This window comes from Coffea arabica, chromosome 2e (genome assembly GCF_036785885.1).
Source record: "Coffea arabica cultivar ET-39 chromosome 2e, Coffea Arabica ET-39 HiFi, whole genome shotgun sequence".
Taxonomy (NCBI): domain Eukaryota; kingdom Viridiplantae; phylum Streptophyta; class Magnoliopsida; order Gentianales; family Rubiaceae; genus Coffea; species Coffea arabica.
In genome coordinates, this window is record NC_092313.1 from 64080513 (window position 1) to 64095241 (window position 14729).

General features: G+C 33.2%; 1 long non-coding RNA gene and 2 pseudogenes across 1 annotated transcript; all 3 read left to right on the plus strand.

The window, feature by feature from the left end:
* Positions 1-1876: 1876 nt before the first annotated feature.
* LOC113729290 (perakine reductase-like) lies at positions 1877-4903 on the plus strand (annotated as a pseudogene).
* Positions 4336-4446, plus strand: LOC113733600 (U2 spliceosomal RNA; annotated as a pseudogene).
* A 5751-nt stretch (positions 4904-10654) lies between the features above and the next one.
* LOC113732649 (uncharacterized) lies at positions 10655-14104 on the plus strand. Its single transcript, XR_011840879.1, has 3 exons — positions 10655-11475; positions 11998-12073; positions 13830-14104. It is a non-coding gene; the product is annotated as an uncharacterized lncRNA (long non-coding RNA).
* The last annotated feature ends 625 nt before the right edge of the window (positions 14105-14729 follow it).

The window sequence follows — 14729 nt, forward strand, 5'->3', positions numbered from 1 at the left end:
GATTTCCAAAGACATGTTTACTATTTTCACTAAACGAGTTTCTGGAAATTAATTTTTGAAACAAGTCACTTTAAAAATATAATGAAACTATATTTCCATGTAATTAGGTCTCAAGAGCTTAGAAAATAATATTCGGAGTAAAAGGCCAAATAAATAATTAAATAAGTTAGAAATAGGAGATTAAATAAGTAAATTTTGCGAGTCCTCACAAGGAGGCTTGGAAATTTTTAACAAATTCCTATGGTCATGGTGGAGAAGAAATTTGCGACGAGGAAGAAGAAAAAGAAGTTTTTGATGAGGCAAAGAAAGAAGAAATTGAAGCAATTGTGGATCCACATAAAGATGAAGAAATTGTGATTGAAGAAGAAATTTCGCAAGTAGTTGAGAAAGAAAGTGAAATCATTGATCAAATTAAAGATGTGATTGAAAATCATGATGATAGAGAAATTGTTGACTTTATCGAGGTTGATGAATTTTTCGAAGAAAAAAATCAAGTGATGGACTTGATTGAAATTAATTGTGAGATGGACAAATTAATTGAAGGTTGTGATACTGCTAAAGTTGATGCAGTTGTTAGTATTGAAAAAGTAAAGGAAAAACATGGCAATGTTAAAAACATTGGTAGCGTCAACTATGACTTTCTGGTTCTGGGAAATTTTCTTGGTGACATGGATGAATTAAATTATGGAGTATCTAATTGAGTATGGGTGAATATATTTGAATTTTTTGACAAGAGTGATCAAGCCAAGAAACTGTTTGAGAAGTACAAGTTTCATCCACTACCACGTGTGAAGATGAAATTGAAGGTCAATTGCAAGTTAGAGCTCCATGTCATTTATACTGTGACTCAATTTTTCATGGAGATTCAAGCTCGTGATGGCATTGGAGATGACAACATCAAGAGCTTGGTTTAAGGGAGGCAATGTAGGAAATTAAACCAAGTTATTTTAGTATTAGTTTCCTAATTTTTTTTGGTGTCTTGTTTGTTTAGTTTCCACATTAGATTAGGAAATTTCAAGTCAATTTCCAAATAAGTTTTGGTTTACAATTATATTTATTTTAGAAAGTTTTAGAACCTATAAATACTACTAGTCTAGTAGGTTATTAGGTGAAGAGAAGTGAAGAGAAGTGGTGTGTAGAGTTGAGTTGAGTTGAGTCTAAAGATTAGACTTGAAAGAAAATCTCAAAATTGAGATTTGTGAGTTGTCGTAAGTAAAAGGTTACGACTTAATATTTGTTTTGAGTTAAATAAATTATTGAGTGTTTGTTCTCCTCCTCTTCTCACATATTTTTTATAGGGTTAATTCCACTTTGTCCCCCCAAACTTTGGACGATTATCTATTTCAGTCCTTAAACTTCAAAATAGGACACTTAAGTCCCTAAACTTATAATACCTCCCACTTAAGGAAAATTGTTAACAAATCCTGAATGTCGTTGGTGGTCGAAGTGTCCCGTTTTATAAGGGTTTAGGGATTTAAGTGTCCCGTTTTATAAGGGTTTAGGGACTTAAGTGGGAGGTATTTATAAGTTTAGGGATTTAAGTGTCCCATTTTGAAGTTTAAGGACTAAAGTGGGTAATCATCCAAAGTTTAGGGAGACAAAGTGGAATTAACCCTTTTTTATATGTGTTAGAATTGCTTTCGCTGTGTGCACGGAGATTTTTCGTGCCAACACCTAGTTTATTAATGCTACGCACAGCTAGGCTCAACTAATCGTACTGTAAGTTGGTGTTAGGATCTTCAATGTAGCAACCATTTCTTTGAACTGTCTTCCAAGTTTAAGAGCGCATAAACTAGAATCTATTGTCTTCCCTTTGCTACTTCATCTAGTGCTACTGTAGCTTCTAGCAAAGGTTCAAGTGGTGGTATTTTTAACAATGGCTGAGCCAGTAGAAATTCCAAGAGTGAAGCTGGGCAGCCAAGGACTTGAGGTAATTTATGAGGATTCGGAAAGACAATAAAAAAGCGTTGGCTCTTCGAATTTTTCCCTGGCTTCTCAGGACAACGTTCTAGCAGAATTGAGTTGAGCAATTTTATTTACATTGCCATTCTTGTTTGTGTTTGTCCCCTTTGAGTTGTGTTCAGTTTTCTTTCTCATGTTTTCAAATGTATTTTACTGGTGACTTTTGTTTTCATTCTTTTTTTTTTTTTAATTGTAGGAATGAAAATGATCAGGAATTGTGTTTTCTAGATGTACAATTAGAAAAAGAAAAAAAGAAGATAAGTGTTGCAAATTGTTTGGGAAAGTTGCCTCTTTTTATTTATTTATTTATTTTCAGCAAAATGGGATGGTTGGGTGTGAGCTCTTGGTGCATCTTTTAGAAAGCCAGCCCAAATAAAATAATCCAAATGTGCTCTGTTTTGGAAAAGTCAAATATATGGATATACACAGCAAGTGTATTTACAGGTATAACAAATGTACACACTTAAACAACGAGTGTGAAACAATTTGTAGGAATTGTGTTTTAAATTCAGTTTCAAGAATTGAGCTTATGTAGAAACAACTTAATTCCTACAATGAATTGCACTCTGTAATTGCATATGCAATTCCACAAAGGCCCCTCATCTGCTATTACATTTTAACAGGAACCACATATTTGTTCCTCAATTTCAACTACATAAAACTCTAATGATGTAATTCAGTGGATGGGGTAGTATGTTCAGACAATAGTACTCATACTCCACTGTAAATCCAGGTAGTTATTTTTATGGACCTTGATTTTCAATCCAGAAGAGTTATCAGGCATATTACTAGTCAATGGTGGTGGATACTAGAAGCGGCAAAATGGATTCATATCCACGAATCCATCCATATAAACCAACCTTAAATGGATTTGGATAATCCATATAAATTCAATGGTTTTAAATGGATAACTATCTAAATTCAATTATATTGGTAGATTTAAATGGATTATCCATATCATCCGTATACATCCACTTAACTTAAAAAGAAAAAAAGAACATTGTGACTCCAAATATTTATAGAAAAGTGGAATCGAATTTGGTGAGACCACCTATTTTTTCCTTCATAATTTCGTCATATGCCAAGTTGCTAATGGCGTTAATTGTATTTTCTTTGTTTCTAGTTTCTAGACTTTTTCGACCTTTTTCAAAATATATTTTAGTCCCTACTCATTTTCTTTTCTTTTTGTTTAAACTCTCATATAGTAATGGCCACGAACTTGCACATTCTTAAGTAAGGAAAAAGCAAAATGCATCATACAATATCAAAGTAATTTTTTTTATTCTTTTGTTTATATAAAGGATTTTTCTAACGAGTGTCCCCATGACACTAGTTAAGATACATAATGGCACCTTTCCACTGTAAAATTATATGAATTAATTTTTCCAACTCTATCAGTGTATACATTAAAGGGGTTGGATAAATGCCACATCATTTGAATTTGAATTTAAATATCAAATTTTGTATATGTGTCATACATCTAGACCCGCTAGTGTATACACTGTAAGTGTATAAAAAATTTACCCAAACTATATTCATTCATCCAAAAGTTATAATAATGTAGCCAAGTTTTTAATTGTTCATTACTTTGTAGGATGATACTTAAAGTAATGATGAAAGGCTAAACTGACCACAATAGCTAGATTTTCTTGAAAATAATAATTTGAAACTGCTTTACAAAGAATTGAAATAGAGTAAAAGCACAAGCATTTGTTAGTACCAAAAGATTTTTAGGTGATTTGAACATAGAACTTCTGGGATTTGTATTATTTGAGAAAAAACATTTGAATCTTAAATTTAGAACTTGGGAGAGTGAATTGATAAATGGATGGATCATGGTTTTACACTATCCATTTAAATGGCATCCATTTAGATTCATTTATTAAATTGCTTTAATTGAATTGGATCAATTTGATCTACTATTCATTTAACTAAAACCATTTATCAACTATACATCCATTTTGTCACTTCTAGTGGAAACAATATTCAGATATTCTAAGGAGACATCCTAGAGTGTGCAAATTAATTCATTTTGTCCTTGTGTAGCAGGCTAAAACTTGAACAGGCCTATTGAATTTGTCGGTACCTGTCCCACTTTCTAAATTATATTAATTTTCTTTTTCATCCTTAGGTTTCAAAATTAGGATTCGGATGCATGGGGCTTTCTGGAATTCTGAATGATCCAATCCCTGAAGAAGACGGAATTGCAATCCTCAAGGAAGCCTTCAATAAGGGAGTTACATTTTTTGATACCTCAAATAGATATGGGATTGACAATGCTAATGAATACTTCATCGGAGAGGTAATCATGCTATTTTTTCTAGTCTCTCACACTAGAGCTCCCCGATTTGAACCCACGCTCAGACATGTTTTATACCTTCTTCGGCCTTTTGGCTAAGATCAAGTGTAGTATATGTTCTTATCAGTTTAATATCTGATACGTGAGCCATCGGCCCGCATGATATTAAATCAATAGGAGCTTCTCAACTAGTAAGAGAAGGCTTCGAAATAGCAATTGCTGTTGGTAGGCAACTTGAAAAGTACCATAAGCTGTTGAATAATGCAGTCACCTGCTCTAACCTTTAAATGGAATTACCTTTCCCTTCAGATTCATCATTCATCATCATTGCATAGAAATATTACAGAAAATGATTTGTTTCCATTTACTTGTGAAATAGTCAAACAACTGTTATATTGGAGGCATTGAAGCAGTTACCCCGAGAAAAGATTCAATTAGCAACCAAGTTCGGCATACTCGGATATTGTCACGATCATGTTATAGTCAAAGGTACTCCGGAATATGCCCGCTCGTGCTGCGAAGGCAGCCTCAAATGCCTAGATGTTGGACTACATCCATCGAATCGACACAACAGTGCCTATTGAAGAAACAGTAAGTGCTGATTCTTTTGTTTTCTTGCCAGTACCCTTTTCTTTCGCATAACATAGAAGACATCTTGAAATTGCCCAGTTTTATTACTAAAGATAACAACTCACAAGATAGGTATGAAACCACCAAAAAATGAGGTAATGCAATGATCAAAATAGTCCTCCATTCTTTCTTAGGAGCTGCCTAGACCAATGTTTTTTAGAACTATATTGAACCGAACAGTTCAATTGGTTAAACCATGAACTAGCCACAGAATAGTTTAATTTGGTCTCTATTAAACCCAGAAAATTATACAATTAGGTCAAACACAGCCAGAAACCAGTTGAGATAATCAAAACCTAAAAAAATTGGATGGTTGAACGAGTTGCCACACTTTTACACATATATTTCAGTATTATCTCAGATGATTAATATTATAATTAGAAAATTTTACATATTGATCCGATACAAGTCAATTGAATCGTGAACCAAAAGCTCATCCGATTCACTCACCAGTTTGAGCTAAAACGCATTGACCTAGATTAGTCAAGATGTGTAACAAAATTCATCTCCATTAAAACACTAGTAATGGATTATGTGATTTGCACGTGAACATAATGCTTTTAAATTTTTTTTCTTTAAATTTTTTAGGAAATCAATTATTTTGAAGTAATAAATGCAATTGAGACAAACAAATGTGCTATTTAATATTTATACAATTTTATATTTTTTCTGAACTTAGTTTGCCCTAACCAATACAAATGCACAAGCAATAAATTTTTCTCTGTTTCAAGAGCACTTTTATTTTGTAATAGTATCAATATTTTTGTCTTTTGGTTAAATTTAGATGACCTAAATGTTCTTTTTTTATGCCATTTGAGTTTAAATTTTTATTTTTTGAATAATTTGTTGCTCCCCTTTAAGTTGTTCTATGAATTGTTCATTAGTTTTAGTGACATTTTCTAATTATTATTATTTTTTGGTAACAGTGGATTGTAAAATAATCTATAGTGCTATTGCAATTATAATACTATCCAAATATAATAAAATTTCATTGTTCGAATTTAAATAGCTTAACTTTGAAGAGAAATGTTTTGATTTGGTGAAACTTATTTGTATTTCTCACTGATGACATACCTTATGGTTGTAGAATTTATATGATTAAAAATTGTAAGGCGTTAAGATTATTTATTAATAGTCAAACTGAACTTGGATATATTTTTATTCATCTTTGAAGTACTCCTTGAAATTGATATTTTATACAAAAAATATGTTTTGGCTTAATTCACCATAACTCAAAGGGATGTTTCACCTTTGTTATTATTATTATGATTGGCATTGATGAATAAAATATTCATTAATTGTAGTTTAAGACTATTAGTTGCTACAAGAATATGATTGATAAAGTTCATTAAATTTAATATTTATTGCAATTTAAATAAACAATTCCCAACATAAAACTCTTTGCCTACCTTGGTACTCCATTTCCTATTATATTTTGTATTAAAGTTTTTTGACTCAATACTAATATGCACATATTAAAAAGATGCTCCTAAGACTTAATTTACTTGTATCCAAAAAATAGAAAGACTCATGGTACTTTTTAAGAAACTCATAGAACCAATTTATTATGTTTTGTTTCACGTTTGAAGTACTCTCTAAACTTGGATTTGAGGAGTATGTAAGAGGCTAATCTCCTAGGGTCCCTCAAAGGAAGACAAATGTCCAAATTTTATAGTAGGATAATTACTCTTAACTTGCTTTGGTTTCTTTTCGAGTGGCATATGAGTTTTAGAAATATGGAGTGCATTTGCCATGCAAATAGTGTAACAATACCCTATCACAAGAAAGAGAAAACTTTTTGTGTTAGAAAAGAGACTTGAAAACATCTCAAGAGATTGGATAAATAATATGAGTAAGGGACTAAGCCTAGTGACGTCTTTTTCAAAAAGTCGAAGGTCAAACTTACTTGCATAAAGAGTCATTTTAACTTACTTTTAGTTTTCTCTTAAAATCAAATGTATACTTTTAAAATGATTTGATACAATTTAGCATACGGTACCTTGGTATAAAAAATTGATACATTTTCTTTAGAAAATGAATGTCAAACAACTTTAGAATAGCATATATGTAGAGTAGATTAGGGACTAATCTCCTAAAATTCCTCTAAGATAGAGAAAAGTTTAAATTACATAGTTGGACAATTTCACTTGCTTACTTTGGTTCCATTTTAGGTCATGAATTATGAGTTTAAAGAATATAGTGGATGTTGCCATACAAGGGATATGCTCAAAAACATATTTTAAGAGAATAACTTCTGTACTAGAAAAAAGATTTGAAAACTTTTCAATAGATTTGATATGCAGTGTAACTAGAGGGCCAACCCCACCACAGCCCTCTCGAAAAGTCAAAAGTCAAACTTACTTAGATAAGGAGTCATTATAACTTACTTTTAGTTTTTTTCTAGCCATAGATGTACGCATATGATAGATTTGGTATACTTTGGTACACATAGAAGGCATATCAAACCTTGGTGAAAAAAAAAGTGACCTTTTTTCTCTTAAAAATGTATGCTAAAATATTTCAAAAGAGTCGATATGAGGAATAGGTAAGGAAATAATTTGCTAAGATATTTCTACGAAAGACAAATGTCCAAATTTCATAGTTTGACAATTGCCGTAACCTACTTTGATTATTTCTTAGGGCATGGCGTTAAAGTTTCGAAAATATCATGTACATTTCTGTACAGATGGTATACCCAATACTCTATTATAAGAAAGTAACATTTTATGCTACTAAAGAAATTTGAAAACATCTCAAAAGATTTCATAATAACATGAATAGAGAACCTATCCCAATAAGGTCCCTCTCGGAAAGTCGAAAGTGAAACTTACCTTGGGTAAGGAGTCACTCCAACTTACTTTTAGTTATAGTATTTATAAGTCTCTTAGTTATATGTATGGTTGACCTTCTTACATTAAATCAATTACTCATAAAAAATAGTGTCTTATTGAATTTCACACTCATCATATCATCTTTCTTTTAGTTATCGTAACATATAGTATTTTTGGTGGCTATGATTATTGGTACAACATACAATGCAATAAAATACAATACTATGTTGGACAAGAATACCAACTTGTTGATATGAATTACACCCAACTCAAGGAGTAATTTAGTAAGTGTTCAAAGAATTATGGAGTTTGGTTATGTGTGTGGTTGACCTTCTTATATCAAACATATTTAAAGTTGAGTTAGTTACTCATGTAAAAAAGTACCATGTTGCATTTCACACTTTTTTTATCTTCTTTCTTTTAGTTGTTATGTCACATAATATTATTTACTAGGTACGGAGTATATAGTATGCTGGAGGATAACACAGACTTAAGTGATATAAATTGTGACTCATATTAGTGTGATTTTAAAAGTATTTAGAGATCTCTTGATTATGCATGTGGTTGACGTTCTTTCATAGAATATATTATGAAACTGAATTAATTACTCATAAAAAAGTACCTTGTTGCATTTCTCACGCATCTTATATTTATTTTTTTAGTTGTACCGTTTAGTATATTCACTACAAGAAAATTGGTCATCAGTGACAACTTTTCTCTGTGACGAAAAAAAGTTGTCACAAAAGTGGATCCTTTATTGACGACTTTCTAACTCGTCACAAACCTCTAATGGGAGCCAACTCATTTGTGACAACTTAGAAAAGTCGTCACTAGTAAATTCCCGCCAAGATTTAGCAAGAGCGCGGGAGTGTTTGGAACACACAATAGTGACGACATTAAAAACATCATCACTATTGCTTGGCCTAGTTACGGACAACTTTTTGTTGTCGTCACTGATCACTAAAAAAAAGGTTATTAGTGACAACATTCTCTAGTGATGACAATAAGTCGTCACAAAAGGGGCTTCTTTAGTCGCGACACCTAAAGTTGTCACAATTGTATCAAAGCAACTAAATGTTTAGTGACGACCCGTTATTTTCGTCACAAACTACACTGCAAGAAATATGGTCATTAGTGACAACATTTTGTAGTGACGACAAAAGTCGTCACAAAAAGTGGTTATTTAGTGACGACAAGGAAAGTTGTCATAATTGCTCAAAGCAACTAAGTCTTCAGTGACGACCTTGAAAAAGTTGTCACTAAAATGATCTATATAGTGACAACTTCTAATATCGTCACTGTCACTCTACCGATTCGGATTTAGTGATAAGAATTAATCGTCACTGTTTAAAGTACTTATTTCTAAGTCACTTTCATTAATTCTACTGTGCCACCCTAACTTTTGCGATTTAGCCCCAAATGTTGTAATAAATTTCATTAATTCCATTATGATACCTTAATTTTTTCAATTTAGCCCCATATGTAGTACACCGATTTCATTAATTCTATTATTACTCCCTAACTTTTGTAATTTAGCCCCATATGTAATTCACCAATTTTATTAATTCTACTATGGCACTCTAACTTTTGCAATTTAACCCCCATATGTAATACACCAATTTTATTATTTCTATTATGGCACCCTAGCTTTTACAATTTAGCCCCTATTTTTTTATTAGGAAATTGCGAATGGTATCTTGATAAACTATGCATAAATATTTTATAATTTTCTCAAACTTAAGTAATAATTTGTTATAAATTCTAAAGATATATCTTTCATTACAATAGTTATAAGGCAGGCAGGTCTTTTTATCAATGGAATAAGAAATTTATGGCAGATTTATCCTTTGTGCTACATGCCAAGTAGTATTAGCAAAGGAATAACAAAGTACTACAAAGCAATTAACAAAATATCTGTAATTTATACACATTTTGCAACTACTACTTTGTGTTTTCTCTGTAATGAATTTTTTAACTATTGAGAACTTAAGTTTTGTCTTGCAAATCTATACTAGTACAATAATTTTAAACAAAATTAAACATTAAAATAAATGTTTGAAAAAGAACAAAAGTACATTTATCACTTGCAGTAATGTAACAAAATTTTCTCAACCATTATCAATATTTTCACAAAAGTATTAAAAACTAGCAATTGACAATATTAAAAACTAGCAATTTAATTAGTGATGACTTTTCTTGTCATTATAATCTTGAATAAATTAGTGATAACATTATGTCATCACTAAATTTTCTTTGATTTTGACTTAACAATAATGTCTTATTAATAGCATTTGATTATTTTTAATGAAAGTCTGTTATAACCATAGAATTTGACTTTCGTTATTTTCAATTAATGATGTACTTTAGTGCTGCAATTATAAAAAATTGCAGGGCTAAAATATTTGCAAATTATAAAAGTATATTTTCACTTATATGTAATTAACAAATTTTGCCACCTATATTGACGAAAATTTGTGTTTTTGTACTAAAAAATAAAGAATAATACTATAGCAATAAAATCTATGCTTCAAACCAAATTAAAAATAAAAAAAAAACATGATGATTGGTCTCAAATGTTGGGAAAATGATTATTTTTATTGAAACTATGTGTAGACACCAAATTTTTGTTTTTTTAATTTTATTTTGTTTAATTAATTTAATAGGTTTATTTGTTTCAATTCTAGGGCTTTTATTTTTATTTTTATTTTATTTTATTTTATTTTGTTCTAATTCATTTTATTTTATTATTTATTTTTGTCTCGTACTAAAAAAAAAGAGAAAAAGAAAAAGCAAAAAAAAAAAATGACAAATGGGGATCATGGATAGAGACAAGTGTCCCTTTTTGCATTTGACAACACCTCACCTCACCTAGATGGTGAGGTCTCTAGACACTTGTAGGATAGATATTTTGAAAAGGAAAAGAAAGAGAAGAAAAGGGCAACGGGGCTTGAAAAAAAAGGCAAGACAAAGAGGAGGGTTTGGCGGCTGAGTAGGGGGGGACCCTGGTTGGTGGCCGAAAAGAGAAAAAAGAAAGGAGAGAACCGGGAGGGGAGGACGGCTGGAAAAAATAGAGTAAAAGAAAAACCAAGGGGGTGGCGGATGAAAAGGAACCGTGGAAAACGAAAAGGAAAAAAAGGAGGTGCTTCATCGGAGGCTAAAGAAAAAGAAAGAGAAAGATTGAAAGGAAAAAATGGGAAGTTTAGCGGCTGAAGGCTGAGGAGAGGCTTCGGCTGAGTGAAGGGAAAAGGACGGAGAGGGAAGCTCAACGAAAACAAAAAACAGAGAAAAGGAAAAGAGGGTGGCGGCTGACGGGCAGAGGAGGAAAAAAGAGCAAAAACGCAAGGGGAAAACAGAGGGGCTGAGAACAAGGAGAAGAAAAAGGAGAGAACCGAGAGGGGGGCTTCGGTGGGGAAAAACAGAGAAGGCCGAGAGAGGTTTGGGCTAAAAAGAACAAAGCAAAGGAAAGACAACGGGCGGCGGAACAAAGCAGAAAACTAAGAGGAAAATGGACTGCTAGGGTTAGAGAAAAGGGAGACGCGAAAGTGAAAGGGAGAACTTCGGGGAGTTTCTGAGAGGAAGACAAGAGCAGGAACCAGAACAAGAGGAAGAAAGAAGCTTCGGGCTAGGGAAAAATCAAAACGGAGGCAGAGGAGAGTAAGAACCAGAATCACCACTGCCGTCGACCACCGCCAGCGCCGCCACTTCACCGAATCCACCATCATCACCGGCCAATTTTCATCAAGCAAGAGCACGGTAAGCTGTCTTTTCTTCTTTAAAACTTCAGTTTTGTTCAAGCCTTTGAAACAGGCTGCCGTGACTGTGTTTGGTTGCAATTTTCGGTTGTTTGTTCATGATTTTTTAATACGCATGCTATATGTGTTAATTGGACTGTTTGCTGTGTTTCTGGCAAACTTTTGGGGCTGAAAATGACCTTAATTGAGCAAAAAAAGTCGGTGAAATTTTAGTGCCTATTTGCTGTTCGACGAAATGCCTAACCGAAAGTCCTGCTTTGAAGATGATTTTTGCTTGCGTTTTGCGTTGTTCTTATCCCAGAAATTTTGTTTACCAGAGTTGGGTAGTTGAAGTTTTTGGTAATTATCCTAGAGGTTGGGTTTTGTTTTTGCTAAGATGGCATGCTGTAGATCCCTGCTTTTCCCTTGTGGTTGTGCAATCAGCCACGGATTTAAGGGGGGGCTGGTGGGGGCTTAAGCCCCCCCCCAAGCCGCCGGAAAACCCCCTATAATCAAACGCTAAGGCTTACTCTGCCTATCTCAGTCGATCTCAAGGACACCGCCATCCCCGACTGCCTCCAGTCCTGCTGCCAGAAGAGCACCGCCGCTAGCAGTCCACCGTAAGTTATCCCTTTCATTTGTATTTCATTTTTTTTCCTTGATCACAAGTTTTGGAAAGTTTTTCAAATGGGTCTGCCATGACTTGGTTGTTGCGTTTCCCCTGTTGATGGCCCATAATTTTATGATTATACGTGTTTTATGTGTTGATTTGGTTGGATTTTCTTGGGATTTCTGATAATTTTGGGTGCTGCTTTACATCAATTGAGCGAGAGATTAGCTAAAATTTCTTATGCTCATGTGGTGTTTGACGAAATACCTAACCGACAGTCTTGCTTGAAGACGATTTTGCTTGCATTTTGCGTGTTCTTATCCCAGAAATTTTGTTTACTAGAGTTGGGTAGTTGACGTTTTTGGCAATTATGCAAGAGGTTGGGTTTTGATGGTATGCTGTAGCTCCCTGCTTTTCCCTTGTGGTTGTGCAATAGATTTGAAATGATGAATTAGAAGAAAGCCACGGTTGGGAATAAAATTATTGCAGAGAATATTTGTTGCTCAAAAGAAAAGTTTCTCATGGCTTTGTATGTTCTTTTCAAAGGATTCTACACTTAGCATGTGAATAAGTTGACCCGTATCAATTTCCCTTTAGTAGAATATGTTTTTCAGTTTGGCTATTGTTGTTTCATTTCTGCCATTTTTGAATGAAAGCTGTTAGTTTCCTTCATCCGATGATCTGCGAGGCTGTTTTGCTGTGAATACTGAGTTTTTATTGCAAGATTATGGTTGTGCCTAAGATTTTTATCTTGTGAGTTTGTTTGAAGTTATGGCAGAGCTCTAAGCCATTTTGGTTGCATTTTGATGAGCATCAAATCTGCAGCAGAATAAAATTTTTGCAGTCCTCTTTGCTGTTTTCTTTTTTCTGCAATTGCTCACCAAGTTTCAGCCATCCAACCTGCTGATTGGTCTTATATTGAAAAGGTGGATTAGATAAGTGGTGTTGGATTAGCATGTTTAGTATTTTGTTCAAATTCAAGATCTGATCTTTAGCATGTTTTCTTGAATGTTTTGGTTCGGCACTTCAAACAAGAGTTAAACATTTTCGCTGCATTTTTGTTTTGTTATTTTGAAAACCACTGCTACCCCTTTGTTTTTGCTAGCTGTCACCAAACCAGATTTTCTGATTTGATCTTGCAACAAAAGGGTAATATTTGGCTTGGGTGGTGATTAGGAGTGTGTCTTGCGATTGTTTGATTCAAAAAGCTGATGTTTGTGAGTGACATATTCGAATTGATAGTGAACTAGAGAAGGTAGCAGGTTGATGTTGCATAAATTCTCACCGTAGCCTTGCATGAACAGATTGTAGAAATGTGCTTTGCAAAAATAACTTTCTAAAATTGCACTCTGGCCCCCCAAGTCTCCCTTTGTTCACCGTGGCCCAAAATCTGGAAAAATCAAACTAATTTCACTCTTTTAAGCTTAGTCCTCTGTTTGCATATTTTATGTGGTTTTTTGGACAGATTAATTCTGGAATTTAGACCATAATTGTAGCGTTTTCAAATATTGAGCAAATATTGCAGCGTTTTCAACGGATGAAGACTCGCAGAATGCAATTGCCTCCTCTTCGTTATTCGAGTGAAACAACTAAGTCTCATTACTAAGTCTCATTTCTAACTTCTTGCTGGTGCTGTAATATGTGGGCCCAAATTATATGAGGTTCTTAATGAATTGTAATTTTTGTCTTAATAATCTAAGTCTCATTACTTGTTCTTTATTATTATACTCCTCCTCTTACCTACTTCTTTTACTCTTTTATGACAGATAAATGCTATTCATACTAGCTTTTGGAAGATATCTATGGTTATGGTTGAAGAATGTTGAAGACAAAATTGCCTTTTGCTCATGGAGTGGTTCATTTAGATGTTCTTCAATTTCTTAAACTGTGATTGCTTTTGTAAATGTACCTTATGTACAAGTGATATTTTGGACAAATGTTATTTTTGTAGGCATTAGTTGGGTAATGTACACTTGAATTTGGCATTTGAGAATGCTATATTATTACCATGTAATCTAATGCAAATACTTTTGGTTATCAATCGTTCATATTTATTTGTATGGTTTGTTTAAAATCAATGATTTAGCAATGATTACAGGTCAAATTATGACTATTAAGCTATTGAGAAATTATCTAATGACAAAAAAAGTTGTCACAAAATAGAAAATAAAAACTCCTTGTCACAACAGAGACTGTCACTAAATCTAAGCTAAATTTGTGACGACAATTGTTGTCAGTAAAATAGTTATATACAATGGCTTTCGGTGCTTTTTAGTGACGACTTTAAGTAGAGCATTTTTGACAAAAGGTCAATTCGTCAATAAAACACTTCCGGATTGTTGTCACTAATGACAACTATTTAGTGACGACAGGTCGTCACTAAATAGTTGTCATTAGTGACGACAATCTGGAAGTGTTTTATTGACGACTTGATCTTTTGTCAAAAATGCTCTACTTAAAGTCGTCACTAATGAGAACTATTTAGTGACGACATTTTAGGTCGTCACTGTTTACTTTTACCGACGGGGATTTAGTGACGACTTTGTGACGATCAAAAAGTCGTCAATAAAAGGTATTTGTGACGATATTTGTATGTTTTGTGATAACTTTGTGTTGTCACTAATGAACAATTTTCTTGTAGTGATTCTGGTGGATATGAATATTTG